This window comes from Protopterus annectens, chromosome 2.part1, assembly GCF_019279795.1.
Source record: "Protopterus annectens isolate FY-2018-M chromosome 2.part1, PAN1.0, whole genome shotgun sequence".
Taxonomy (NCBI): Eukaryota; Metazoa; Chordata; order Ceratodontiformes; family Protopteridae; genus Protopterus; species Protopterus annectens.
The window spans coordinates 36,215,493-36,242,035 of NC_056729.1; the positions used below are offsets into that span (position 1 = coordinate 36,215,493).

Below are 26,543 nucleotides of genomic sequence, written 5' to 3' on the forward strand. Positions count from 1 at the left end.
TTGTGTGTGTATATGTATATATATATATATATATATATATATATATATATATATATATATATATATATATATATATATATATATATATATATATATATATATATGTATATATACATACACACACACACACACACACACACACACACACACATATATACATGGGTCCCCTTCAGAATTTCGAATTTTACAACTTCGAACATATGGTCTTGATCATATGGGTTTCAAAGTTTTAAAACTTCAAAATGCTAAACAGGGATCGGCGTACAGCGTGGACTGGGAGACTTCCCTTGTCCTCGCTGTAGTGAGATCTCGGAGTTGGTAAGCTGAGGGAGGTGGGGGGGGGTGCAGGGGGGCTTGCTCCCCTGCTATACACAGTTTATTTTTTGTTTGTGTTTTGCGGGTCTACTGCACATTTTCGAACATTCAAATGTTCGATCATATGGTCTCGGTCATATGGAATTCTAACATTTGAACGTTTGATCATATGAAGTAGATCCATATATATATATATATATATATATATATATAGATAGATATATATATATATATATAGATATAGATATATATATATAAAACAAATACCGCTAACTATATAAATTATAAACTAAACTATACACACCACTAACTAAATAAAATTCTTGCTCTCTAAACTTAAACCCTACTCTGCGTCTGCTGACAAACTGCCTCCCTCTTTCCTACAAATTGCTGCTGAATTCCTTGTTCTCTCAGTATCAATCCTAATAAATCGCTCCATCTCAGAATCTAAAGTCTCATCTGGAAAGAATTCTACACAATACCCATTCACAAAGGAGGTAACTCCACTGACATTACAAACTTCAGATCCATCGCGATCCTCTCACCATTCTCAAAAATACTGGAAAAATGCATACACAAGCAAATCATGAAATACCTTCTACAGGAAAACTTGCTCACTCCTATGCAGCATGGCTTTCGCCCTAAACATAGCACCACAACTGCCCTTATAGCCTTCATTAATATTAGTTCTTATGGCAGAGACAAAAATAAAGTTGGTGGTCTGCCTATTCCTCAACCTTTCAAAAGCCTTTGATATGGTCTCTTACCCTGTTCTGCTGAACAAACTGGCCTACCTAAACTTCTCTGCCTCTACTACCATCTCGTTTTCCAGCTATCTCACTTATTGTCTACAATCAGTGAGATGGCTCTCAGCTCTGTCCCCTCCTCTTCCTGTCAAAATGGGAGTTCCTCCAAGGATTTATCCTTGGCCCAGTACTATTGAATATATTCACTAAGCTACTCTACACACCTCCTGTCCACAGTCATCCCTTGTACAATACGCAGATGACTCCACAGTCATCACCATTGCAGGTACTCCCTCTGACCTTATCTCTGCAAGTCAAGCATCTTTTAACTCAGTCGAATCCTGGCTCTGTGACAACCAGCTAATTCTTAACTCTAAAAAGACAGAACTCTTTCTATTTCTCCTAAAGAACTTCACCCACCTTAAATCTACATTTTCTGTACTTTCCCCTCAATAACACCCCCATTAATGTTGAACCTAGTACAAAACTACTAGGAATAACGACAGCTGACCACCTCAAGTTTGATCTACATGTTAACAACTGCATCAGAAAGACACACTAAAAACCTGGCCTTCTTTATTGAAACAAAGTTTCTAACTAACAAAGGAAAAATAACCCTCTCTCATGCGTACCTCCTACCGAGCCTTCTATATAGCTGCCAAATTCTTACAGTCTTATCTCCACACTACTAACTAAACTAGAATCTACCTACAACAAGATTGCCAGATTCGCTGCCCACCATACTTGTATATCGCATCACTGTCTTTCACCAAGATACCTAAACTGGCTGGAATTACCTTAGCAGCTTTTACTCTCTCAACTACAAATAATTCACTCTATACTACACCTGAAATCCTTCTGCCCTAGCCTATCTCTCAATATTCCCCCACTACGTCTCTACGTAACTCTGACCTTAACCAACTACAAATATACAAACCTAAGGCTAAAAATCGGCTTCAACCTCTACAGCTACAATCCTACCACATCATGGAACAAATTACCAAGAGAAATCAGGTCCCTCAAACATCCAAATCAATTCAAAACTGCCACTAGAGAGAACCTCCAAACTCACTGGTCCTGCCTCTGCACTCATTCTCCCTGATCTAGCCCATTAATTCATACGTAATCACCAAAACTTCAAACCTTTTTACCTCGTAAACCTCTTCAAAAGTATTACTCTTCTTCTCCACCCGTTATCTCCAATTCTAATCTCACATATCTCATGAAATAACTACTTACTCTATGAACTCTTAACAGTTTATTGAAAATGTCTATATCAAATTATTTCTCTCATGTATGCTTATGTTTTTTTCCACTATTTTTCTGATAAAATGTATTCCATTGTATGTATACATTGTAACCGGCTGACACCAGCTTTTCTCCCCGGGCCTCCGCTGAAAAAGGGCTACTTAGCTCAGTCGGACTAACCCAGTCAACAAATGTAAAAATAAATAAATTATATTATATATACATATATATATATATATATATATATATATATAATTACACACACACACACAGACACACACATATACACACACACTGTTGAAATATATATATAATGTTGAAAATTTAATGTCCAAATACAATCAAGATTCTGAGAATTAGTTAATTTTACAAATAGAGACTTTATGAACACGGAGATAAACAAGATATTTAACCTACATAAAAAAAAGTGAAATTCTAAATACGTATCAACAATAACGCAATGAAAAATAAATCATTTGTCACAAATCCCCTATTGGAACTATTCTTCAAAACTAATAATGAGGACTTCTCTGAAAGAATACAAGAAAATAATATTAAAATCTACAAATAAACCATTTCATTATATTGGAAAATTTTCACTTGGAAATTCTTACACAGAGCTTTTGTCATGCCTAACAAAAACTACACTTATGTATAAAATCAGACAGAATTATACATTGGGGATGGGATTCTGAAATAATAGCTGACTGAACGCATATGGTATATAAATGTGAACTAATCGCTTTTTTGGAAAGAGATGAACAACTTCATTCATGCTCCATGGTCAGACAGATGTAATATTTCTAAATTTTTAGTTTTATTTAGTTCTCCAATTCCTGAGATAATTCCAAAAGCCCAAGTGCCTCTTCTTTGGTCTATTCTTGTTACAGCCAAAAAAGTAATTAGTACAAATTGGAAAAGTAAAGTAAAGTTACTCCCTCTACTGTTGAATTTATTGGTACGGCAAAAATTGCTTGCAGTACTAAACTGCATACTTTGAGAACTTCTAATATTGCACATTCATATAAATCTTGTCAAACAAACACTTGCTTGAACAATATTAATTGTTGATATTTGTATCTCTGATGCACTGATCAGCTGTAATTTGTTTGTTTTATAATTGATTTATCTATTGTTTTAAAACTAAATAAAATTAAAAAAAGAAAATCTAAATATGAAGGACACAGCAAAATTATGAAATAAAATCACGGGTGTTCTACAGAATTAGGGACAGTATAGACTGGAGAGCTACAGCTGATCATTTTTAAACTTTTACGTTTTCTCCAGAAATACTGAATAAATGCCTAAAAGCAGACAGAATTTAACTCTTAACTGCAGTGTGTCCAGCATCAACATGAAAATATCAGAACCACAACTGTGACACTGCCCTTCCCTATGTACTTTAGTCTTCTTTTTCAAAGACGAGTTTGGTGCCTTAATCTCTTTAGAAACGTAACAAGACAATATTTCCTGCATTCTGTTTAACTTGAAGCCTAACCAGTAGTTATGTCAAATGCCATTACGGTGCTCTTTTTAAGTAGATAGTACAGTTGCGTAAAATCTCACCATAGCAGATGATGTCCTTCTCTTCACTGTTGCAGTATTCTTTACCAAAGGGATTTCCTGCCATGGGCAGCCCAGGATCTGGCCAGTATACTGAAGCCTTATGATTATATAGAGATCATAGGTCACACATATGCTCCCTGCTCAAAGTGTACGGCATAAAGGTGATGTATGGACATACATACCTGAAAACTGAAAAGCCCCAGGAGGATCAACAGTCCAAGGAATTAGGAGGAACATGTGCATCCAGAAGAAGAAGAAAAAGAACAGAAAAGAATTGGGAGAAAGAAGAAACTGAATACTGCAACAGTGAAGAGAAGGACAGCTACTGTTATGGGAAGATTTTACACAGCTGTATTATGTCTTTCCATACCACTGTTGTAGTATTCTTTACCACAGGGAGAGTACAAAAACTCAAGAAGGAAGACCCAGAAGACACCTCAAAAAATCCATGCAGGATAGCTCTTGTCCTAGAAAAATCATCAAATTTGTAATGCTTAGTAAAGGTATGGACAGAAGTCCAAGTGGCAGCCTCAAGGATGGAACTGGCATCAAAATCCTTTTAAAAAAAAGCACCAGAGGAAGCCACAGCCTTGGCAGAATGAGCCTTTAAAGAAGCAGAAATCTTTTTCCATGAAAGGAGAAATAAAAACAAATGGCCTAAGAGCTCCAAGAAGAAATGATTTGCTTAGAAATAGCCAAATCTAGAAATCTGGGATGAAAGGAAATAAAAAGCTGCTCTGATTTGCGAATGGCCTTAGTCTTATCTAAATATCAGAGCTGTCTATGCAAATCTAAGGTGTGAAGAATCTTCTCATCAGCAGACTGCGGAGAAGGGAAAAAAAAGGACAAATTAATAGACTGATTAAGAGACAATTCATTAATCACCTTGGGCATAAAAGAAGGATTAGTGTGAAGAGACACCCTGTCCTCTGAAAAACTAAAAAAGAAGGAACAGCCATAAGGGCCTGGAATTCAGACGCTCTCTTAGCTGAAGGGCGAGTCAATTTTTCAAGAACAAAGTTAAGGTGTCAGAAAGGTGGAACAGGCTTCCTGGGAGACCTGATACAAAGGACACCTTTAAGAAATTGCTTGACCTCAAACCTAGAGGCAAGAGGAAGAGTCAACAGCAGACGAGCAGAAACAGCTCAAGGTGAGCTTTAACAGAAGAATATGCTAAACCTGCATGGAGCAATTTACACAAATGAGACATAACCAGAGGTATTTCCAGAGAAAAAGTGGATCCTGGTTATAAGAAAGGCACCAAACAGGAAATCTTTTCCATTTGTACAAATATAATCCCGGTAGTGGGTTTCCGAGCATCCTGCAGAACCATAAGCAAGTCTACAGAAAAAAGGTGCCTAAAAGGGATCAAAACCCTATCACCCTATAGTGTCAGTTGAAGACTGAGCAAGTGGGGAAGGATCAGAGATCCATTATCTTGTGTGAAAAGGTCCACCCTGTGAGGCAACCTGTGGAGACTACCCCTGGCTAGGTGAAGGGGGAATCAATGCTGTCTGGTCCAAAAGGGAGTCACCAGCAAGATTTTGGAGGAGTCTTGCTTGATCTTGAAAAGGGAAGACCCAAAGAAAAAACCCAAACCCTCAAAAATCCATGCAGGATAGCTCTTGTCCTAGAAAAATCATCAAATTTGTAATGCTTAGTAAAGGTATGGACAGAAGTCCCCCCCCCCCCCCCCCCCCCCCCCCCCCCCCCCCCCCCCCCCTCCCCCCACCCCCCCCCCCCCCTCCCCCCCCCCCCCCCCCCCCCCCCCCCCCCCCCCCCCCCCCCCCCCCCCCCCCTCCCCCCCCCCCCCCCCCCCCCCTCCCCCCCCCGCCCCCCCCCCCCCCCCCCCCCCCCCCCCCCCCCCCCCCCCCCCCGCCCCCCCCCCCCCCCCTCCCCCCCCCCCCCCCCCCCCCCCCCCCCCCCCCCCCCCCCCCCCCCCCCCCCCCCCCCCCCCCCCCCCCCCCCCCCCCCCCCCCCCCCCCCCCCCCCCCCCCCCCCCCCCCCCCCCCCCCCCCCCCCCCCCCCCCCCCCCCCCCCCCCCCCCCCCCCCCCCCCCCCCCCCCCCCCCCCCCCCCCCCCCCCCCCCCCCCCCCCCCCCCCCCCCCCCCCCCCCCCCCCCCCCCCCCCCCCCCCCCCCCCCCCCCCCCCCCCCCCCCCCCCCCCCCCCCCCCCCCCCCCCCCCCCCCCCCCCCCCCCCCCCCCCCCCCCCCCCCCCCCCCCCCCCCCCCCCCCCCTCCCCCCCCCCCCCCCCCCCCCCCCCCCCCCCAAAATTTTTGGAAACCCCTTTTAAAAAAAAATTTTTTTTTTGGGGAACGGGCATAAAATTTTAAAAAGAAAGGGAAAGCCAAAAGCCCTTGGTAAAAAAGGTTTAAAAAGAAAAAAACCCCCTTTTCCAAAAAGGAAAACAAAAAAAGGCCCTCAACCCCAAAAGGGGTGAATTTCAGAAACCCTTTTTGAAAGGGTAAAGGAAAAAAAGCGTCTTTTCCAAGGGCCAAATTTTCAAATTCAGAGCTGCACCCAAAAAGGGTTTGTGAAAAATTTCCCCAACAAAAAATTGGGAAAGGGAAAAAAGGACTTTGTGGGCAATTCTTTCCCCTTTCAAAAAAGAAATTGTTGAAAAAGGTTTGAAAAAAAAAAGGGGGAAAAATAAAGGGGGCCCGGGAAATTCGGGGCTTTTTAAAGGGGAAGGGGGAAAGAAAAATTTTTCCCAAAACCCAAATTTAAGGGTTTAAAAAAGGGGGAACATTTCCAAATTGGTCAAAACACCAAAAATTTTGTTTGACCCAAAAAAAAAAATTCCCAACGGAAAAACACTTTTTTTGGTACAAAACCTTTCTAGCTTTCCAAATAACTTTAAAATTTTGGGGAAAAATTTGGACCGGGTTATGGGAAAACGGGAAATTTTTCCATTTAAAAAATTTAAAGGAGTGGGTTTGACATTGAGAAATAACCGTCCCGAAAAAAGGTGTAAAAAGGGAAAAAACCCATACCCTTTATAGTTCATTTAAGGGGTAAAAGGGGGGGTCGGGGCCAATGGGGGTTTTTAAAAACCCCCCCCTTTGGTTGGGCAACCTTTGGAGTCCCTTTTGGGGAGGGGGGGGCAAGGTTTTGGAAAAGGGATCCCCAGAAGATTTTTCCAATTTTGAAAAAAAGGACCCCAAAACCCCAAGGGGGGAAAAAGGGAAACCCGGAAAACCCCCCTTTCCCCCAGCGGGTTGGTTTAAAAGGGGGGGAAAAAGATCTACCCGGGGATTCCCCATAAAGGGAAAATTTTCCCGAAATACCTTAAAGGACCCATTTGGGGGGCCTGTTTGGGCCTGCAAAAACCCCTTCTGCTAAATTTTGCCCCTGGGAAGAAACCCGCCTGAATTTTTATTTAAACGGGAAGCGGGTTCCCAAAAAAAAGCCTGCAAAAAAGGTAAAATTTTTCCCCTTTCCCCGGGATGTACCAAATACAGGTGTTGTCTTTTAATTTTTAAAGGCCCTGGAAAAAATAAAAAAAAAGTTTTAAAGGCAAAAGGAGGGCTCCCCTTCCTTTCATGTTGTTTGGGGTTGTTTCCTGTAGGGCCCGGGCCATTTGGCCTTGGAAAAAACCCCCCTTTTTCCCCCCAAAGGGTTTAAAAGCCCCCAAGGGGGGGGGCTAAAAGGAACCCTGGGTTAAAAACTAAAATTCCCCCGGGGGGTAAAAAGGAGGGGGTTTTGTTTAGGGTGACATTTAAACCCCAAAAAAAAAACCTTTTGGAAGAAAGGTATTTTTAATGACGGCCAGATCCTGGAGGGGTGGGGGCCAAACAAATCCTTGAACCCTAAAAATCCGTTTCAGGGGAAGCCCAGAAAAAGATCCTTTTGGAACCCCAAGGCCTTTGAAAAACTGTCCCTTTCGTGGGCCCGGTTAAATATTGAGGAAAAAAAAAAAGGGAAAGATTCCCTTTTGGTTTGCCCCGGGGGTTAAAAAGGCCCCAAACCGGGGATCCCCTGTTTCGCTCCCCACCCAAAAGCAATTCCGGGGAGGGGTCCCCGGGGGACTGGTTTTTATTTCGCCCAAAAACCCCCGGGCCATCTTAGGGCCACGGGCCCAACCCCCAAAATATTCCAAATGGGGGGAAGCTCGTCCTTTTAAAGCCAAATGGGGCGGGTTGTCCAAAAAAGGGAAAAATTTGACCCCTTTAACCGGGGCTACAGGACCCGGGAATTTGGGGTCCCGGGGCAGTAGAAAGGGCCAAAGGGAAAAGCAGAGAACTGAAAAGGGAAATTCCCAGAAAACGAAAAACTTCCTGAAAAGGGGATGGAACGGGAAGGGTAAGCTTCCTTGGGGCCCAAAAGGAATCCAAGGAAACCGGGGGAAAGCAGGGGGAAAAAGGGGTTTTGTAAAGGTAAAAATTTTAAACGGGAAATTCCCAGAAAGGGTGTTGAGGGGGGAAAATCCAAAAGGGCTCCAGGTGCCCCTTTTTGGTAAGGAAACCGGAAAAAACCCCCCTTCCCCTTTCCGGGACAGGGGCCCCTTGAATGGCCCCTTTTTGGGCCAAAAAGGGGCCCTAAGCTTCGGGAAAAAGGAATGGGCTGTTTAAAAGGAGGCAAGGAGGGAAAAAAAGGAACCTTTAACCAAAACCCCGGGTTTGGGTTTTAAAACCCAAAATTTTTTTTAAAAGTGCCCAACCTTTAAAAAGGGGCCCTCCCAGATAAAGGTTTTGGGCCTTTGAAAAGGGGCTTTCTGAAAAAGGAGGATTCAGAAGACTTGCAGGGGAACTTCCCTTTTTTATTTTTAAAAGGGGGGTGGGGCCTGCCCCAAAAAAAACCCCAAGGAAAACCCCTAAAATTTGGGAAAAAAGGGGGAAAAATATTTTTAAACCCTTTAATTTTGGCCCTTTCCCTAAATTTTAAAAGGCTAACCGAAAAAAATTCTTTAAAGTCTGTAATTTAGCCTTTTTCCCAAAATTTTTTTAAAAAGCCAAAAAAACCAAAACAAACCAAAAGATTCAAAGGAAAAAATCCAAAAACCTTGGGTTTTAAAAAACCATCGGGTAAAATTCCCTGCCCCAAAAGGGGTTCCCAAAACGGGCTCCAGGGGCAGCCCCCCCTTTAAAGGGGTTACAGATAAAAACCAATTGAAAGGGGGTTACCCCCCGGGTTCAGCCGGGGCCTTTCCCCTTTTGGAAACTCTTCTTAATACCCTCCAAAAGGTCTTTTTTAAAAATTTAAATTTGTGAAAAGGAGATAATCAAAAACCCAACATGGGGAAACCTAAAAATTCAAAGCCCTTTTAAAAGGGGCCCTAAAGTAAGAAAAGTAAACTTTCTTCCCCTTTTAAAAAAAACCCCTTTTGCCTCTTAATCCAAGGCCGGATTTTTAACAAAAAAGGGAAAGGCCTTAACCCCTTTTTTTGGCCCTGACTAAAAAGTTTCTGGGCCCCCAAAAAAGGTTTCTTAAAAAAAAAGGGGTTCAGGCCCCTATATAATTTTAACCCTTATGGTTTTAACAACCCCCGGAGGCCCAAAGAATCAAAGGGAAAGGTTTGCAAAAACCCTTTTCCCCCAAAAAAAAAGGATTATCCCTAAAAGGCCCCTTGCGGGGTAAAACCCCAAAATTCCCAAAGGGGGTTTTTCCTAAATAAAAAGAGAAAACCCGGGGCCCTTCCCTTTTTAAAAAAACCCCCTCCCCCCGGAAGGGAGAGCCTCCTTGAAAAAAAAAACCTCGGGGGGAAAACCCCCCAAAAGGATTCCCCATCCAATAAGAATCAAATAAAATACTCCTCAAGTCTTAAAGAAAAATCTTAAAATTGGGTAAAACCCCAAAATTCAGGGTCCCCCCTTTTGGGCCTTTTAAAAGGGGGGGAAAGGGAAAAAAATTTTCGGGTAAAAATTTTTTGGGCCTTTTAAAAGGGGGGCCAATATGTCCTCCTTGGGGCCAAAAAGGGGGAAGATTTGGAGAAAACCCCCTAAAAAAGGTAAACCCTTTCCCTTTCCTCGGGGAAGCCCGGGAAAAACAAAAGGAAAAAGGCCTAAAAAACCTTTGGGCAAGGGGAAAAAGAAAACCTGGAAGCCCCTTTTTCCAAAGCCTGGCCTACCCTTCCTGAAAAAAATTTTAAAAAAAAATTTAAATTTTTCCCGGGACTCTAAAAGAAACTTGTTTTGCCCCAGGACCTTTAAAAACCATTTTTGGGAGGAAAAGGTTCCCAAAGGGCCCTGGTGCTTTTTTGGGGCCCCTTGGGGGCGGGAAAAAGATCCACGGATTTTAAAAATTTCCCCCTTTTTAAAAAACCCGGAAACCTAAACTCCCCTTTAAATTTTCTTTTAAATTTCCCTGGGAAAGAGGGACAAACAACCCCCCTCGGGCCCAAAATCCAAAAGGGGAAGGAACCCCAAAAGGTTATCCGTTTCCCCAAAAAATAAAAATTTTTCCTTTTTTCGAAATTCCGTTTCTGGGCCCCAAGGGGAAAAACCAAAAACCCCAAAAGGGTCCGGGGGAACTTTAACCTCGGTTTTAAACCCCGGGGGAAAATCCGCCCCAAACCGGGGATTTTTGAAAATTTTGGGCCGGGTTGGGTGCGGCAAAAAAACTGGGAAATGACCCGGTCATGGAAAAATTTTTCCCCGGCGTGATTTTTTTTGGCGTTAACCCCCCAAATACTTTGGTAATTCGGGCCAACCGGAAGGGAAACTACCCAAAAAAAGGGGGGAATGGGGGGCAAATTGGAGGAACTGAAACTTGCAAAACTGCTCCTTTTAAAAAGTATTTTTTTATCTCAGTAATTTGTTGCCACTTTTGCAAGCTTATTTCAAAGAATGTGTAGCACATCAATAGGAGCAACATTTGTAAAACTCTGTGGATACCAGTCAATGGCACATGAGCAGCAGCCTCACAAACTTGGCATTTTTTCAGGTGTTCCATTCTTAGTGAATGGAAGTCTAGTCTGACAGCAAATAGCAGGGCTACTTATTCTCACAATCTGTGCATTATGGGACAGGGCAGGCAAGGATTACAAAAATAAAAAAATCAAATTAGGAATGAGTATGCTGTAGGCAGCTTTGGAAGGTGCAGTAAATCATGGCAACATGAAAAAAAAAAAGTTTATCATTTGTCCGTAGTGGTCCTTTAAATACTGTTACAGATATTGTCTTACAAATTAAGCACATAATGATTTGTTTTTATTGTAATTTATCTGGGGAATGTAAGAAATGTACCTTATTGTGTTAGCATGATGAATTATTTTAAATTTTCTAAAGACCGTGGGACATTTGTTACTGCATTGCAGTAGTTTATGGCAGAACATTGCAGTCATTTAGAGATTTTTCAGCATTTTTTTCCTTCTGCCTGCGAGATGTAGGTCTCATATCAGAGTGCTTAATTGATAGCAGTTTAATCATGGTATTCCAATATGTGGGGAAAGTGTAAGATTCCTTTCATTGACATTGTCTGGTTGTTTTGATTTACAACAATTATTTGCACTGCCGTGTAATGAGTCAGGGCAGCATTCAAAGTGTAGTAGGTGTGTGTGTGCTGCTGTTGTGTCTTTCGGCTTTTCCCGATTAGGAGTTGCCACAGCAGAACTCCGGTCCGCTAATGATTGGCAGTAGATTTTTATGTGCCGAATTGCTGGCCCTGACGCACAACCTTCAACTACAGGACGCCCATTCACGATGTTTCACACAGAAGACGATGTAGCTGAGAATCCCAACAGACGCTTCTGTGAGGCTTTTAAACGCTACTGTGTGTGTGTATTTTCTTTTGAGGGACATCTCCCCTAAAATCCCTAGGAGGTTCAGACCCTTGCCTAAACTCAAACCCACATAGTAGGAATCTCCTCCCGAACTAATATTTGCGGTGTCCCCCCTGGGTCCTCCTGAAATAATCAGCAGAGGTTCCACCTCAGCATTTGGAGCAGATGTTTGCAGAGCCTCAGAGGACATGCCAGAAGGTGATCTATGCTTGCCTCTAACAGGGTCGCAGCACATGAAGCAGAAACAACAACCAGGTGATCATCCGGACTTTCACCTGCCTCGGGAGATACATCCAGGGGAGGCGGGACAGCAGCTGAATAAGAGCAGAGTTTTTTGGCCTTTTTCTTGGTAGGTGACTAACCTTTGGGATGGGAAGATTCTGCTATAGCACCTTGCACCAACAATTTAAGACGGCTAAGTAGGGTTTAGGGACTAATGCTTGGCACAGTGGTGCAGCGTTTAACGTTGTTGCCTCACAGCAAGAGGTTCTCCGGTTCGATTCTCGGCAGGGTGCTCTTCTTGGTGTGGAGTTTGCATGTCTCGTGTCCTCCTCGGCACTGCTCTTCCTCCCACATTCCAAAGACATGTATCTGGAGCATTTCCTGGCCTGGCTGAAAACAGGCTCTGTGGAACCTAGTCGGACATTCCCGGTCAACAAATGTTAAAAAAAATAAAAACATAGAATACTGTGTATGGTCGTGAGAAGCACCCAAACAGATGAGACACTGCTCATGACTATCTTTATGGGAAATCTATCTCCCACACTGACATTTTCCCTTTCAGGATGACATGTAAACACACAAAAACAACAGATATGGATAAGAAACCCCAATGGGGCCTTTTACCTGAAATATGGCTCGGTAACCAGCACAGGAGAACCATTCAGACCAACAATCAATAATGGCATTCAGAATTTCCAGGCAAAAAGTTTTGAGGTACTCTGTAATACTTTTATGGCCTATGCTTTTACAGGAGCATGTATGTGGAAGTACGAGGTTCATAGCTCTTCTCTAAGACTTCTGACATACTGGCTAGATAAGAAAAAATACAGCCAGGCAGGAAATCTCTTACATAAAGATTATTGCAACAGGAATATGGAAGGACATCTTATGTTATTTCTTTCTGCACAGACGGATATGCAAGAGACATGCTTTGAATATTCCAGATGCACTAATATGCATTTTGCCAAAGCAAACAGTAAAATCTCTCCATGTATCTATTACATTTTATCTGCTCATAGATGTATTCCTTTGTGTATGTGACTGACCCTCTATTTTGCCTTATAACAGTGGTCTGTTCCTCATACAATTTGTGATTTTTAGGCATTGTTGTGGACTACAGTCACTAAACAATGACAAACATGAGTTTCAGACTTAATATCCTTCAGAAAATGCTAACACAGCCCATTACGTTAGGCGGCTTTCTGTAATATGGTTTGTCTTTTGTTTGTTTCTGTATGTAGCTGTGCTGGAATATAATAAGTATTGGCGCCCTGTGTTTTTTCAGTGTTATGAAATTCAGTGTTTTGAGTTTTCAATGTTTTGAACTTTCGAGACCTTGGTCTCAGTCTTTTGAAATTAGAGATTTTGGGCTTTAGAGATTCTGAAGTGAATCCACATACACACACACACAGACAAAAAAGACAAACCCAAATTGGCACAATAGTGATAAAACCAACGACAAACTTTAATATGAACGTTGAGGGCTTTCGTCTTTTGTTTACAAAGACTTCATTAGAACAAAAAACAGCAGTACCTTACTTTTCTATAAAACCATCAATTCAAATAATCAGCGCCATGTGACATCAAACTTCAAAAGTTTTAAAACATATGAAATATATAAAATGTACAACTTAATCCCAAAGCAAGAAAAAAAAAAGTTTATATGTTTAAATTTATATATATATATATATATATATATATATATATATATATATATATATATATATATATATATATATATATTTAGCTGTTTAAATTAATTTATCTAACTGATAAATTTTCTAAGGCACATTTAATACTAAGATGATCATTTAACCCTGGTGCTATGCTACAATTCAACAATGCCTACTAATACATTTGTTACAACAGTAAGATGCAAGTGCTCAAAAGATCATATTAAAGTTGCCTGGTTCTTCTAGTTTTCTGTATTTTCTTTTTGATATAGCCACACACACACACAAACACAAACGCACAAACACACAAACACACACAGGCTCTTGTATACCAGAGTAGTTACATTGAAAGAGAAGTTGATTGTAGTAAATAGAAGCATCATCCTGTGAGCTGTTCTTTTGGTACTATCCTTGGTTTCCTAGTTTTGTTGACTGCTGACAGTGCGTCTGATTGCGAATAAACTGGACAACATGCAGTCTAAAAGTTTAACTCCAATATTTTAACTTTGGATAAACTTTAAGTCTAGCTTGTTTTTTGCAGGCAGGTGCATGTGAAACACAAAGTGCTGGGCTGCAACATTGTTTCTTTACCACTTTGTACAGATAAGCAAGGCTATGTGCTGTTAATGAGCTGCTTCCTGTCACTTCAGACAGTGCCCGGGCTGTTCTGAAAATGGACACGTGTCCAGCAGGCTGCCCAGCCTGTTAAATGCATTACACATTTTCTTTGAATCCCGGTACCCTTCACATAGCTGTTAATTAGTACTTCACTATACGCTATAAGAATATAAATCCAAACATGTCTGTTGTAGTTTAATGGCTTGTCAGATGTACTTTCAACAATTTCAAAGGAGCGAATATACAGCACCAAAAACCACAGTAGAAAAAGGAACAGGCACAAATACGGAGCTGAGGACACACTGGAAAGGTAAAAAAAAAAAAACACAGTAGATAATCCACAAAGAATATTTATTAAGAAACGATCCATTGAAAGCCATTCCCCGCACACAATCAGAACTTCACCAGAATAAAGCACTTCCAGATCAATGAATAGGTGCATGGTCACAAGGTCATAAAACATGCCCCCCTCTTCCCCTTTATTTACATATTTAATAAATAGGCACATCTTAAAATATATATATATATATATATATATATATATATATATATATATATATATATATATATTAAATATGAACATCCAAGACAAAAATGTAAATATATATTTATACATACATACATATAGATATATATATATATATATATTAAATATGAACATCTAAATATGAACATCTAAGACAAAAATAATAATTTAAATATGCTAATCATTACAATCATCTCTCTAATGTTTTTCATTTTAAGAAGCATGCAATTGAAAAAGAATCATTTAGGCCTGGCCATTGCAAAGCATTCAGCTTTAACTGCCAAAGGGCTTCTTGCTTTTCTAAAATCAGAGCCCAAGGGCCTCCCCCTTGTATCTGGCGCAATTACTTCCAGTATCATAAATTTAAACATATGATCTAAGACTTCCATGTTATGTCTGGCCAGGGCATTGGTCTCCTTTTTGTTCTTAATGTCTCTTATGTGTTCGTAGATCCTATTGTTTAATTTTCTCTCCATTTTTCCCACATAAAAACAAGAGCATTTTGTGCAAATTGCAAGGTAAACGACCTTCTCTGAATTACATGTGCATTTTTTCATCATTTTTATAGTAATATTATTTATACTAAATATGTAGCCCTCTTCAATATAAGGGCAATAAATGCACATACCACATTTTTTATAGACCCATTCTGAGATTTACAGGGTTAGTGCTAGAGCCTTTGTGACTATCTTTAACAATTGCAGCAGAAATGTTGCTGACATTCTATTTAAAAATTGGAGTGTACTCACTGTGAACAAAGACACTAGGAATATTGTAGGTGATGCCTCTGTTATTGTACATAAAAAGGGCAGGACTATAAAAACATGTTAGAACATGCACCATCTAAATCTCAGAATGGGTCTATGAAAAAATGTGATCAACTAATCCATAGTCCCACCAAGGGCTCCAATATCCTAGACCTGGTCATTACCAACATGGGAAATCGATGTCTACACCCATGGTCACCTCGCTATCAGGTCTGACCATAAGCTAATCACCCTTGACATCCACATCCCCACCCCACCCCCAAAGAAGGAAACCCCCCTAAAAAAATTTTCCAAAAGCCACCACAAGCTACTCAAGTCAGAAGTGACAAACTTCATTACACCCATGCAGACGTGGAACCAAAGTTCAATTGCTGAGTCCTACACTAAGGCACTGTACTTGTTAATATCCACTCACATGGTGCATGAATCGCATCTACATCCCAAATAGAACCAAGATGCTCTCTCCAAAAAAAGGAAGCCAATCTGGTGGTCCCCTGCCATAAACAAACTTTAGCAACAGTAAAGGAAGAAACGGCGGTGGTGAAAAGAGGAAAATCACAGGATGCAAAAATTTTACCAGCCCCAGTAAGAAGCTGAGATCCTCATAAAATCCCCTCTCCAAAGCTGCCACTTTGAAAAATAAAACTGCCAAAGATTCCAAAGACAACCAGAAGGCATTCTATAACTATGTCAAGAATCCAATGGCAATGCTCAGATCTGCTCTGAGTTACAACAGAATGGCATTAAATATACTGATACCAAGGATACTACACACTTGGTAGATCATTTTAAAAGCACCCTGCCCCCTAAACGGCCTATTCCCTAAATACCGAAGATTGCCAAATTCCGCAATAATGGCCACAGGTAAAAATGCACTCTCCAAAGCTAAGAATACAGCATCCATGGGCACGGCATTGCTGCCACATGAACTACAAAATGAACTGGCACCTCACCTAAGTGTCTGGCGAACATAGCCCCTCACCCCTCAGGCTTTGTGCCACGGAGTGGTGCAATACAGCCATAGTTATCCCACACTGACAAGAGGGGATCCAACTGATCCCGGAACTACCGCCCATCGGTCTGACACGCCTGATCTGCAAGGCCATGGAACATATAAACAAAGACACTGGCAACCTTCAAACACTGGACCCCACGCAGTTTGGGTTCGTGAAGGGCTGGATCTTGTCTCCTGAACCTGATTAACTTCTTCGAATCAGTCTCCAGAGCTATGGACGAGGGTAAGGCGGTCCACACAGCCTATCTGGACCTCACCACGGCCTTTGACACCATCCCCCACTCTGGAATCATAGATAAACTTACTAAGCTGGGCATTAATCCTTATGTCACTCGATGGGTTGCCAACTGGCTTAGTGACAGAACCCACACTGTAAAAGTAGCAGACTCCAAATCCAGCTCTAGACAAGCAAGTGCCTCCGCTGCTTCAAGTCTCGATCATTGCTTGGCATCTACTTCTCTGAAGTACATGCCAACACTAAGGGACTCTGGCTAACAAAGTTCGCAGAGGACTGCAAAGTGGGAGCCATTACTGAATCCCCAAATGATGTTGATATTCTTCAAAAGGGCCTTACAGAAACAGATGCTTGGTGCCAGAGCCATGAGCTCAATGCCAAGATATATAGTTATCCCCTTTGGGAAAAAACATGCACCCGTGAATTATCACATAGGCGGCAGTAACACTAAACAACGAAAGTGTGAGAAGAAACTTAGGGACACAGGTGGACAGTGGTCTCACCTCTTCATAATCCCATTATCACACAACAGTCAGGAAATCCTTCTGTGTGGCACACCTCATCACTAAGGGCTTTTCATCCAGGAAAAAGGAAGTCATTGTCTCACTGTACTCATCCCTCATTAGACCCATTATAGAATACAATGCCCCATTTGGTATGTACCTCTCAAGACATCTGGAAAGGCCGCAGAAATAATTCACTAAAAGAATAACAGGCCTAAAGCAGATGCCCTAGGCAGACCGCCTTAAAAAACTCCAGCTATACTCTGTCGCATATCGTCTACTCAGAGGCTTAATTCCTGCTCAATGAGGCAAGGCCATGTCAAACCCAGAGCTGTTGGACATGCTACACTTAAGTAAAGATATCCCAATCCCTCAGAGCCACACACTCCAGGGATCTAAACCTTGTCATCACAATAAACAAAACATGCTGGTGGGATAGGTTCTTGACCCAGAGACTCCCAGACTCTGGAATAGACTGCCCATACATGTCAAGCAGAGCGCCTCTTTGGCCCTCTTTAAAAGGAACCTTGACGATTGGATGGGAGAAAGGAAATTCACCCTGGGATCATGTCAGTCGCCTTGCTAGACAGGGGTCCAGGGAAGTAAATAGTGTGGGAAGAAACAGCCAGGGAATTGTTATGGCTAGGCTTGTATAGGCCCTAGGGCCGATAGGCTATGTGCAATTATTGCACTTATATTGAAGAGGGCTGCATATTTACTATAAATAATATTACTATAAAAATGAAAAAAAACCCCGTAAAAAAAAGGGTTTTTTTTCCCCAAAAACCCCTTTTTTTTTGGGTGGGAAAAAAAAAATTAAAAAAGGGAAAAAAAAATTTTAAAAACCAAAAAAAACCCGGGAAAATTCCCCCTTTTTTTTTTTTTTGGTTAAAAAAAAAGGAAACGGGGGCCCGGGGGAATTTTAAAAAAAAAGGGGGGGAAAAAAACCTTTTTTCCGGGCCCCCCCTTTTTGAACCCAAAAAAAAAAAAAATAAAAAAAATTTTAAAAAAATTAATTTTTTAAAAAAACCCAAAATTTTTTGGGGAAAATTAAAAATTTTTTAAATTTTTTAAATTTTTTTTAAAAAAAAATAAAAAAAAGGGGGGGGGTTTTTCCTTTTGGGGGAAAAAAAAAAAAGGGGGGGGAAAAAAAATTTTTTTTTCCTGGGAAAAAAGGGAAACCCCCCCAATTAAAAAAAAGGGGATTTTTTTTTTTTCCGGGGGCCCCCCCCTTTTTTTTTCCCCCAAAAAAGGGGGAAAAGGGGTTTTTTTTGGGGAGGGGGCCCAAAAGCCCAAAATTAAATTTTTGGAAAAAAAAAACCCAAAAAATTTTTTTTTAAAAATTTTTTTTAAAAAACAAAAAAAAACAAAAAGGGGCCCCCTTTTTTTGTTTTAAAAAAAAGGTTTTTATTAAAAGGGGGGGGTTTTTCCCCCTTTTTTTTCCCCCAAAAAGGGTTTTCCCCCCAAAGAAACACCCCCCAAAGAAAAAGGGGGAAAAAAAAAAAAAAAAGGGGCCCCAAAAAAACCCCCCTTTTTTAAAAAAACCCCCCTTTTGGGGGGTTAAAAACCCCCCGAAGGAAAAAAAAAAAGGGTTTTAAAAAAACCCCCAAAAGGGGGCAGGGAAAAAAAAAACCCCCCAAAAAATTTTTAACCCCCCCCCCTTTTTTTTCCCCCCCAAAAATTTCAAAAAAAAAAAAAAGGAGGGCCCCAAAAAAAGGAAAAAAGGAAAAACCCCCCAAAAAAAACCCCCCAATTTAAAATACTGAAAAACCCCAAAAAAAAAAAAAAGGGGGGAAAAAAAACTCCCCTTTTTTTTCCCTTTTTTGGGGGCCCCCCCCAAATTTTTCCCCAAAAGGAATTTTTTTAAAAAAAAAAACCTTTTTTGGGGGGGCCCCTTTTTTTTTTGAGGGGGGGGGGGAAACTTAAAAAAGGCCCAAAAAAAAAGGGGGGGGGAAAAACCCTTTTTTAAAAACCAAAAACCCCTTTCCTTTTAAAAATTTAAAAAAAAGGGGGGCCCAAAAAAAAAACCCAAAAAACCCCTTTTTAAAAAGGGGGGGGCCCCTTTTTCAAAATTTTTTAAAAAAAAAAGGGAAAAAATTTTTTTCCCTTTTTAAAAAGGAATTTAAAAAATTTTTTTTCCCCCCGGGGGGAAAAAAATTTTTTCCCCAAAAAAAAGGAATTTTTTTTTTTAAAAAATTCCGGGTTTTTCCCAAAATCAACAACCCCCCAAAAATTTTTTGTTAAAAAAAAGGGGGTTTTTTTTTCCCCCCTTTTTTTCCTTTTTTTCCCCCGGGGGGAAATTTAAAATTTTGGGAAAGGAAAAAAAAAATTTTTTTTTTTAAAAAAAATGGTTTGGGGGAAGGTTTAAAAAAAACCCCTTTTGGGAAAAAAACATCCCCTTTTTTCCCCCCCTTTTTCCCCCAAAAAAAAAAAGTTAATTTTTAAAAAAAATTTTTTAAAATTTTTTGGGGAAAAACCAAAAAAAATTTTTTTTCCCCCCCCCTTTTTTTTTTTCAGGTTTTTAATTTAAATTTTTTTTTTAAACCCCCCCCTTTAAATTCCCAAAAAGGGAAAAACCCCTTTTTAAAAAAAATTTTTTTTTGGGGAAACCCAAAAAAGGGGTTTTTCCCCCCCCGGTTTTCCGGGGGGTTTTTTTTTTTCCCCCAAAAAAAAATTTAAAAAAAAATTTTGAAAATTTTTTTGTTTTGTTTAGCCAAAATTCCCCCTCCCTTTTAAAAAGGGGTTTTTTTCCGGAAAAAAACCCCCCCAAAAATTTTCCCCCCTTTAAATAACCCAAAAAAGGGAAAAAAAAAAAACCCCCGGGGGAAATTTTTTGGGGTTTTTTTAAAAACCCTTTTTTTTTTTCCAACCTTTTTCCCCCCAAAAAAAGCCCCCCTTTGGGCCCCAAAATTTTTTTTTTAAAAAAAATTTTTTGGGAATTTTCCTTTTTCCCCCCGGGGGGGTTTTTTTGGGGGGGAAAAAAAAAACCCCCCAAAAAAAAAAGGGAAAAAACCCCCCCCCAAACCCCGGGGAAAAAAAGGGGTTTTTTTTAAAAAAAAAATAAAATTTTTTAAAAAATTTTTAAAACCCCTTTTCCCGGGGGAAAACCAAATTTTTAAAATTCCAAAACCCCCCTTTCCCCCCCCAAAAAATCCCCCCCCTTTTTTTTTCCCTTTTTTTAAAAAAAAACCCCCCCCCGGGGGGGGAAAACCCAACCCCCAAAAAAAAAAACCCCCAAACCCCCCCAAATTTCCCGAAAAATTAAAAAACCCTCCCCAACCCCTTTTTAAAAATTTTTTACCCTTTTTTTTTAAACCCTTTTTTCCCCCCCTTTTTAAAACCGCCCCGGGAAAAAAATTTTTAGTTTTAAAAGGGGAAAACCCCTTTTTTTTTTTTTTTTTCCCCCGGAAATTTTTTTAAAATTTTTTTTTCCCCCCCCCCCTCCCTTTTTTTTAAAAAAAAATTTTTTTTCCCCCCCCCCCCTTACCCCAAAAATTTTTTTTTTTTAAAAAAACCCCCCTTTTAAATTTTTGGAAAAAAAATTTAAAAAAAGAAAAGGGAATTTTTTTAAAAAAAAAAAAGGGGGGGGGCCTTTTTCCCCCCCCCCAAACTTGGGGCCCCCCCCGGGTTTTTTTCCCCCCCCCCCCGGGGGAAATTTTTTTTCCCCAAAATTTTTTTTCCCCCCCCTTTTTTTTCCCCTTTTTTTCCGGAATTTTGGGGAAAATTTTTATAAAAAAAAAAAAGGGGGGAAACCCCCCCCTTTTTTTTTTCCCCCGAAAAAAATTTTAAATTTTTTGAAATTTTTCCCCCCGGAAAATTTTGGGCCCCCCCCCCCCCCTTTTTTTTTTTTTTAATAAAATTAAAAATTTTTAAATTTAAAGGGTTTTTTAAAAAAAAAAAATTTTTAAATTTTTCCCCGGGGCCCCCCGGGGGGTTTTTTTTTTAAAAATTTTCCTTTTCAAATTTTTTTAAAAAAAAAAAAAGAAAAAAAAACCCCCCAAAAAAAAGGGTTCCCCCAAAAAAAAACCCCCCTTTTTTTTTTTAAAAAAAAAAAAATTTTTTTAAAAAAAACCCCAAAAAAACCTCCCCAAAAAACAATTTTTAAAATTTTTAAATTTTTTAAAAAAAAAACCCCCTTTTTTTAAAAAAATTTTTTTTTTGGGGGGGGGCCCCCCCCTTTTTTAAAAAAAAAAAAAAAATTTTTTTTTAAAAAAAAAAAAAAATTTTCCCTTTTTTAAAAAAAAAAAAAAAAAATTTTTTTTAAAAAATTTTTTTCCCCAAAAAATTTTTATTCCCCTTTTTGGGGAAAAAAATAAAAAAAACCCAAAAAAAAAAAAAACCCCCCCTTTTTAAAATTTTTTTTTTTTTTTTCTTTAAAAAAAAAAAAGGGGAAAACCCTTTTTTAAAAGGGTTTTTTTTTAAACCCCCCCCTTTTTGGGGGGGGGCCCCCCCGGGGGAAATTTTTTAAAAAAAAAAAAAAAAAAAAAAAAACCCCCAAAAAATTTTTTTTTTTTTTAAAATTTTAAATTTTGAAAATAAAGGGGGGGGGGAATTTTAAAAAATTTTTTTTGGAAAATTTTTTTTTTAAAAAAAATTTTTTTTTAAAAAAAACCCCCAAAAAAAATTTTTAAAAAATTTTTTTAAAAATTTTTTTTTAAAAAAATTTTTTCCCCCCCCCAAAAAAATTTTTTTTTTTTTAAAAATTCCCCAAAAAATTTTTTAAAAAAAAAATTTTTTTCCCTTTTAAAATTTTTTGGTTTTTAAAATTTTTTTTTTTTAAAAAGGGGAAAAATTTTTTTTCCCTTTCCTTTTAAAAAATTTTTTTTTTAAAAAAAAAAATTTTTCCAAATTTTTTTTTTTCTTTAAAAAAAAACCAAACCCCCTTTTTTTTAAATTTTTTTTAAAAATTTTTTTGGAAAAAGGGGGGTGGGAAAAAAAAAAAAAAGGAAAAATTTTTTTTAAAAAAAAAAAACAACCCCCCAAAAAAAAAGGGTTTTTTAAAAAATTTTTTTTAAAAAAAAATTAAAAAATTTTTTTTTCCCCCCCCCCCCCCAAAAAATTTTTAAAAGTCCAAAAAAGGGGGAAAAACCCCCCTCCAAAAAAAAAAAAAAAAACCCCCTTTTTTTCCCCCAAAAAAAAAAAAAAATTTTTTTTTGGGGGGGGGGCCCGGGCCCCCCTTTTTTTTTAAAAAAAAAAAAAAATTTTTTTTAAAAAAAATTTTTAAAAAAATCCCCCCAAAAAAACCCCCCCCCCCTTTTTCTCCCCCCAAAAAAAAAAAAATTCAAACCCCCCCTTTTAAAAAAAAAGGGTTTTTTTAAAAACCCAAAAATCCCAAAACCCCAAAAATAAAAACTTTTTTAAAAAAAATTTCCAAAAAGGGGTTTTAACCCCCCCCCAAAACTTTTTGGGGGGGGTTTTTTTTTTTGGGGGTTTTTAAAAAAGGGGGGGTTGGGTTTTTTGGGGTTTTTTTCCTTTAAAGGGGTTTTTTAAAAAAAAAATTTAAAAAACCCCCTTTTTTTAAAAAAACCCCCCAAAAAAAGGGGGTTTTTGGGGGAAAAAAAAACCTTTTTAAAAAAAAATTTAAAAAAAAAACCCCCCTTTTTTTTTTTTTTTCCTTTTTTTTTTAAAAAATTTTTTTTAAAGGAAAAAAAATTTTTTTAAAAATTTTTAAAAAAAATTTTTTTAAATTTTCTGGGGGGGGAAAAAAAAAAAGGGGGTTTTTATTTTAAAAAAAAAATTTTTTTTTGGGGGAATTAAACCCTTTTTTTAAAAAAAAAAAATTTTTTCCAAAAAAAATTTTTTTTTCCCCCAAACAAAAGGGGCCCCCCCAATTTTTAAAAAAAAAATTTTTTTAAAACCCCTTTTAAAAAAAAGGGAAAAAAAATTTTTTTAAAAAACCCCCCTTTTGTTCTTAAAAAACCCCAAAAAAAAAATTTTTTTTTTTTTTTTTTAAAAAAATTATTTTTAAAAAATTTTTTTTTTTTTTGAAAAAAAAAAATTTTGGAAAAATTTTTTTTTGAAAAAAAAATTTTTAAAATTTTTTTTTTTTAAAAAATTTTTTTTTGGGGTTTTTCCAAAAAATTTTTTTTTTTAATTTTTCCCCCCAAAAAATTTTTTAAATTTTTTTTAAAAAAAAAAAAAAAAGGGCCCAAAAAAATTTTAAAAATTCCCCCCCCAAAAGGGCCCAAATCTTAAAAAAAACCCCCCCCAAAAAAAAATGGTTTTTTTTTTTTTTTGGGAATTTTTGGGGCCCCCCCCTTTTCCCCCCCCCCCCCCTTCCCCCCCTACACCTTTAAATTTTTTTTTTCCCCCCCCCCCCAACAGAAAAAACCCCCCCTTTTTTTTTTTCCTTTTACCCTTTTTTTAAAAAAAAATTTTTTTAAATTTTTTAAAATTTTTTTTTCCTTTCCCCCCCCCAACCTTTTTTTGGGGGGTTTTTTTTTTTTTTTTTTAAATTTTTTTTTTAAAAAAAAAAACCAAAAAACCTTTTTTAAAAAAAAAAAGAAACCCCCTAAAAAAAAATTTTTAAAAACCCCCCAAAAAAAAATTTTTTAAAAAAAATTTTTTTTTTAAAACCCCAAAAAAAACCAAATTTAAAAAAAACCCCCCCTTTAAAATTCCCCCCTTTTTTTTCCCCCCCCCCAAAAAAACCCTTTTCCCCCTTTTAAAAATTTTTTCCCCCCCCCCCCCAAAAAAAACCCCCCCCCCCAAAAAAATTTTTTTTTCCCTTTTTAAAAAAAACCCCCAAACCCCCCAAAAAAGGGGGGGAAAAAGGGGAAACCCCCCGGGGCCCCCCCAATTTTACCCCCCCCCCCCCCAAAAAAAAAAATCCCCCCAAAACCCCCTTTTTTTTTTTTTTTTTTTTTTAAAAAACCCCCCCCCTTTTTCCCCAAACCCCCTTTAAAAAACCCCCTTTTTTTTTTTCCCCCCCCTTTAAAAAAATTTAATTCCCCGGGTTTTTAAACCAAAAAAATTTTTTTAAAAAAAATTTTAAAAAAAAAAAAAGGGGGGGGTTTTTTTAAATTCCCCCTTTTTTCTCGCCCCTTTTCCCCCCCAAAAACCCCCTTTTTTTTAAAAAAAAAAATTTTTTAAACCCCCCTTTGGGGGCCCCCACCAAAAAAAGGAAAATTTAAAAAAATTTTTTTTTGGGGTTTTTTAACCCCCCAAACCCAAATTTTTTTTTATTCCCCAAACCCCCCCCAAAAAAAATTTTTTTTTCCCCCCCAAAAAAAATTTTTTAAAATAATTTTTCCCCCCCAAATTCCCTTTAAAAAAAAAATTTTTTTTTTTTTTTCCCCCCCCCAAAATTTTCCCAAAAAAAAAATTTCCCCCCCCAAAAAAAAAATTTTTCCCCCCCCGGGGCCCCCCTTTTTTTTTAAAAATTTTTTTCCAAAAACTTTACCCCAAAAAAAAAAAAAAAAACCCCAAAAAAAAAACCCCCAAAAACAAAAAAAAAATTTTTTTGGGAAAAATTTAAAAAAAAAAAACCCAAAAATTTTTTTTTTCTTCATTTAAAAACCTTTTTGGGGGGAAAATTTAAAATTTCCCCCTTTTCAAAATTTTTTTTTTCCCCAAAAAAAAAAAAACCCCAAAAAAAAGGGGTTTTTAAAAAATTTAAAAAAAAAAGGAAAAAAAAAAATTTTAAAAAAAAAAATTTAAATAAGGGGAAAATTTTTAAAAAAAAAACCCTTTTAAAAAAAAAAAAAAGGGGGTTTTTAAAAAATTCCCCCTTTTTTTTTTTTTTCTCCCCCCCTTTTTTTGGGGAAAAAAAAAAAAATTTCCCTTTAAAAAATTTTAAAAAAAAAAAAAAATTTTTTTTTAAATTCCCCTTTTTTTTTTAAATTTAAAAAAAAAAACCGAAAAAGAAAAAAAACCAAAAAATTTTTTTTTTTTTTTGGGAATTTTGTTTTCCCAAAAATTTTTTTTAAAAAGGAATTAAACCCCCAAAAAAAATTTTTTAAATTTTTAACAAAATTTCCCTTTTTTCCCCCAAAAAAAGGGGCCCAAAAAAATTTTTTGGGGGGGAAAAAAAGGCCCCCCCTTTTTTTGAAAAATTTTTACCCTTTTTGGGGTTTTTAAAAAAAAAAAAAAAAAATGGTATTTTTTTAAATTCCTTTCCCCAAAAAAAAAATTTTAATTCCTTTTTTAACCCAAAAAAAAAAATTCCCTTTTCCCCAAAAAAGGGTTTTTTTTGGGGGGGAAAAAAAAAAATTTTTTTTTTTTCCCCCCCCCTTAAAAATTAAAAAAAACCCAAACCTTTTTTTTTTTCAAAAATTTTTAAAAAATTTAAAAAAAAAAATTTTTTTCCCCAAAAAAAACCCCTTTTTTTTTTTAAAAAAAAAATTTTTTAAAAAAAAAAAGGAAAAAAGTCCCAAAAAAAAAAGGGGGGGGTTTTTAAAAAAATCCCCAAAAATAAATTTTAATTTTTAAAAAAAACTTAAAATTTTCTTTAAATTTTTTAAAAAAAAAAATTTGGGAAAAAAAAAAAAGGGGGGGTTTTTAAAAGGGGAACCAAAAAAAAAATTTTTTTTTTTCCCCCAAAAAAAAAAAAAGGGGGTTTTTTTTTTTTAAAAAAAACCTTAAATTTTTTGGCCCCTTTAAAACCAAAAAAATTTTTTTTTTCCCCAAAAAAACCCCGGAGGAAAATTTCCCCCAAAAAAAAAAAAATTTTTTAAAAAAAAATTGGAAATTTTTTTTTCAAAAAAATTTTTTTTTTTTAAAATTTTGGGGTATGGCCCCCCAAAAAAAAACCCCCCGGTTTTTGGGGGGAAAAAAAAATGAAAAAGGGGGGGGTTTAAAATTTTTTCCCCCCGGGGGCCCTTTTTTTCCCCCAAAAAAAAAAAAAAAAAGGGGTTTTTTGCCCGGGGCCCCGGGGGCCGGGCCAAATTTTTCCCGGTTTTTTCCCCCAAGGGTTCCCCCGGGGGGAAAAGGGGTTTTTCCCAAACCCTTTTTTTTCGGGGGCCCTTTTTTAAATTTTTTTAAAAAATTTTTAAAAAAAAAGGAAAAAAAAAAATTTTTTTTAAAAAAAAAACCCCTAAAAAAATTTTTAAAAAAAGGGGTTTTTAAAAAAGGGGGGAAAAGGGGGGTTTTCCCGTGGTTTTTTTTTTAAGGGAAAAAAATTTTTTTTTTTTTTCCTTCCCCGGGGAAAAAAAAAAGGGGGGAAAAAAAATTTTTGAAAATTTTTTTGGGGGGGGGTCCCCGGGGGGAAAAAATTTTTTTTAAAAAAAGGGGGAAACCCCCAAAAAAAATTTAAAATCTGGGTGGGTTTGGGCCCAAAAAATATTTTTTTTTGGGGTTTTTTGGGGGGAAAAAATTTTAAAAAATTTTTTTTTTTGGTTTTTAAAAAACCCCCCCCCCTTTTTTTTTAAAAACCCGGGGGTTTTTTTTTT

The 26,543-nt window shown here is 37.6% G+C and overlaps 1 protein-coding gene and 1 non-coding gene across 2 annotated transcripts in view; both read right to left on the bottom strand.

Moving 5' to 3' along the window:
* RNF24 (ring finger protein 24) overlaps positions 1–26,543 on the bottom strand; it is a 669,287-nt gene that overhangs the window by 478,930 nt on the left and 163,814 nt on the right. The window lies entirely within an intron of this gene.
* Positions 24,812–24,920, bottom strand: LOC122795228. Its single transcript, XR_006363815.1, has one exon. It is a non-coding gene; the product is annotated as a small nucleolar RNA snoR83 (small nucleolar RNA).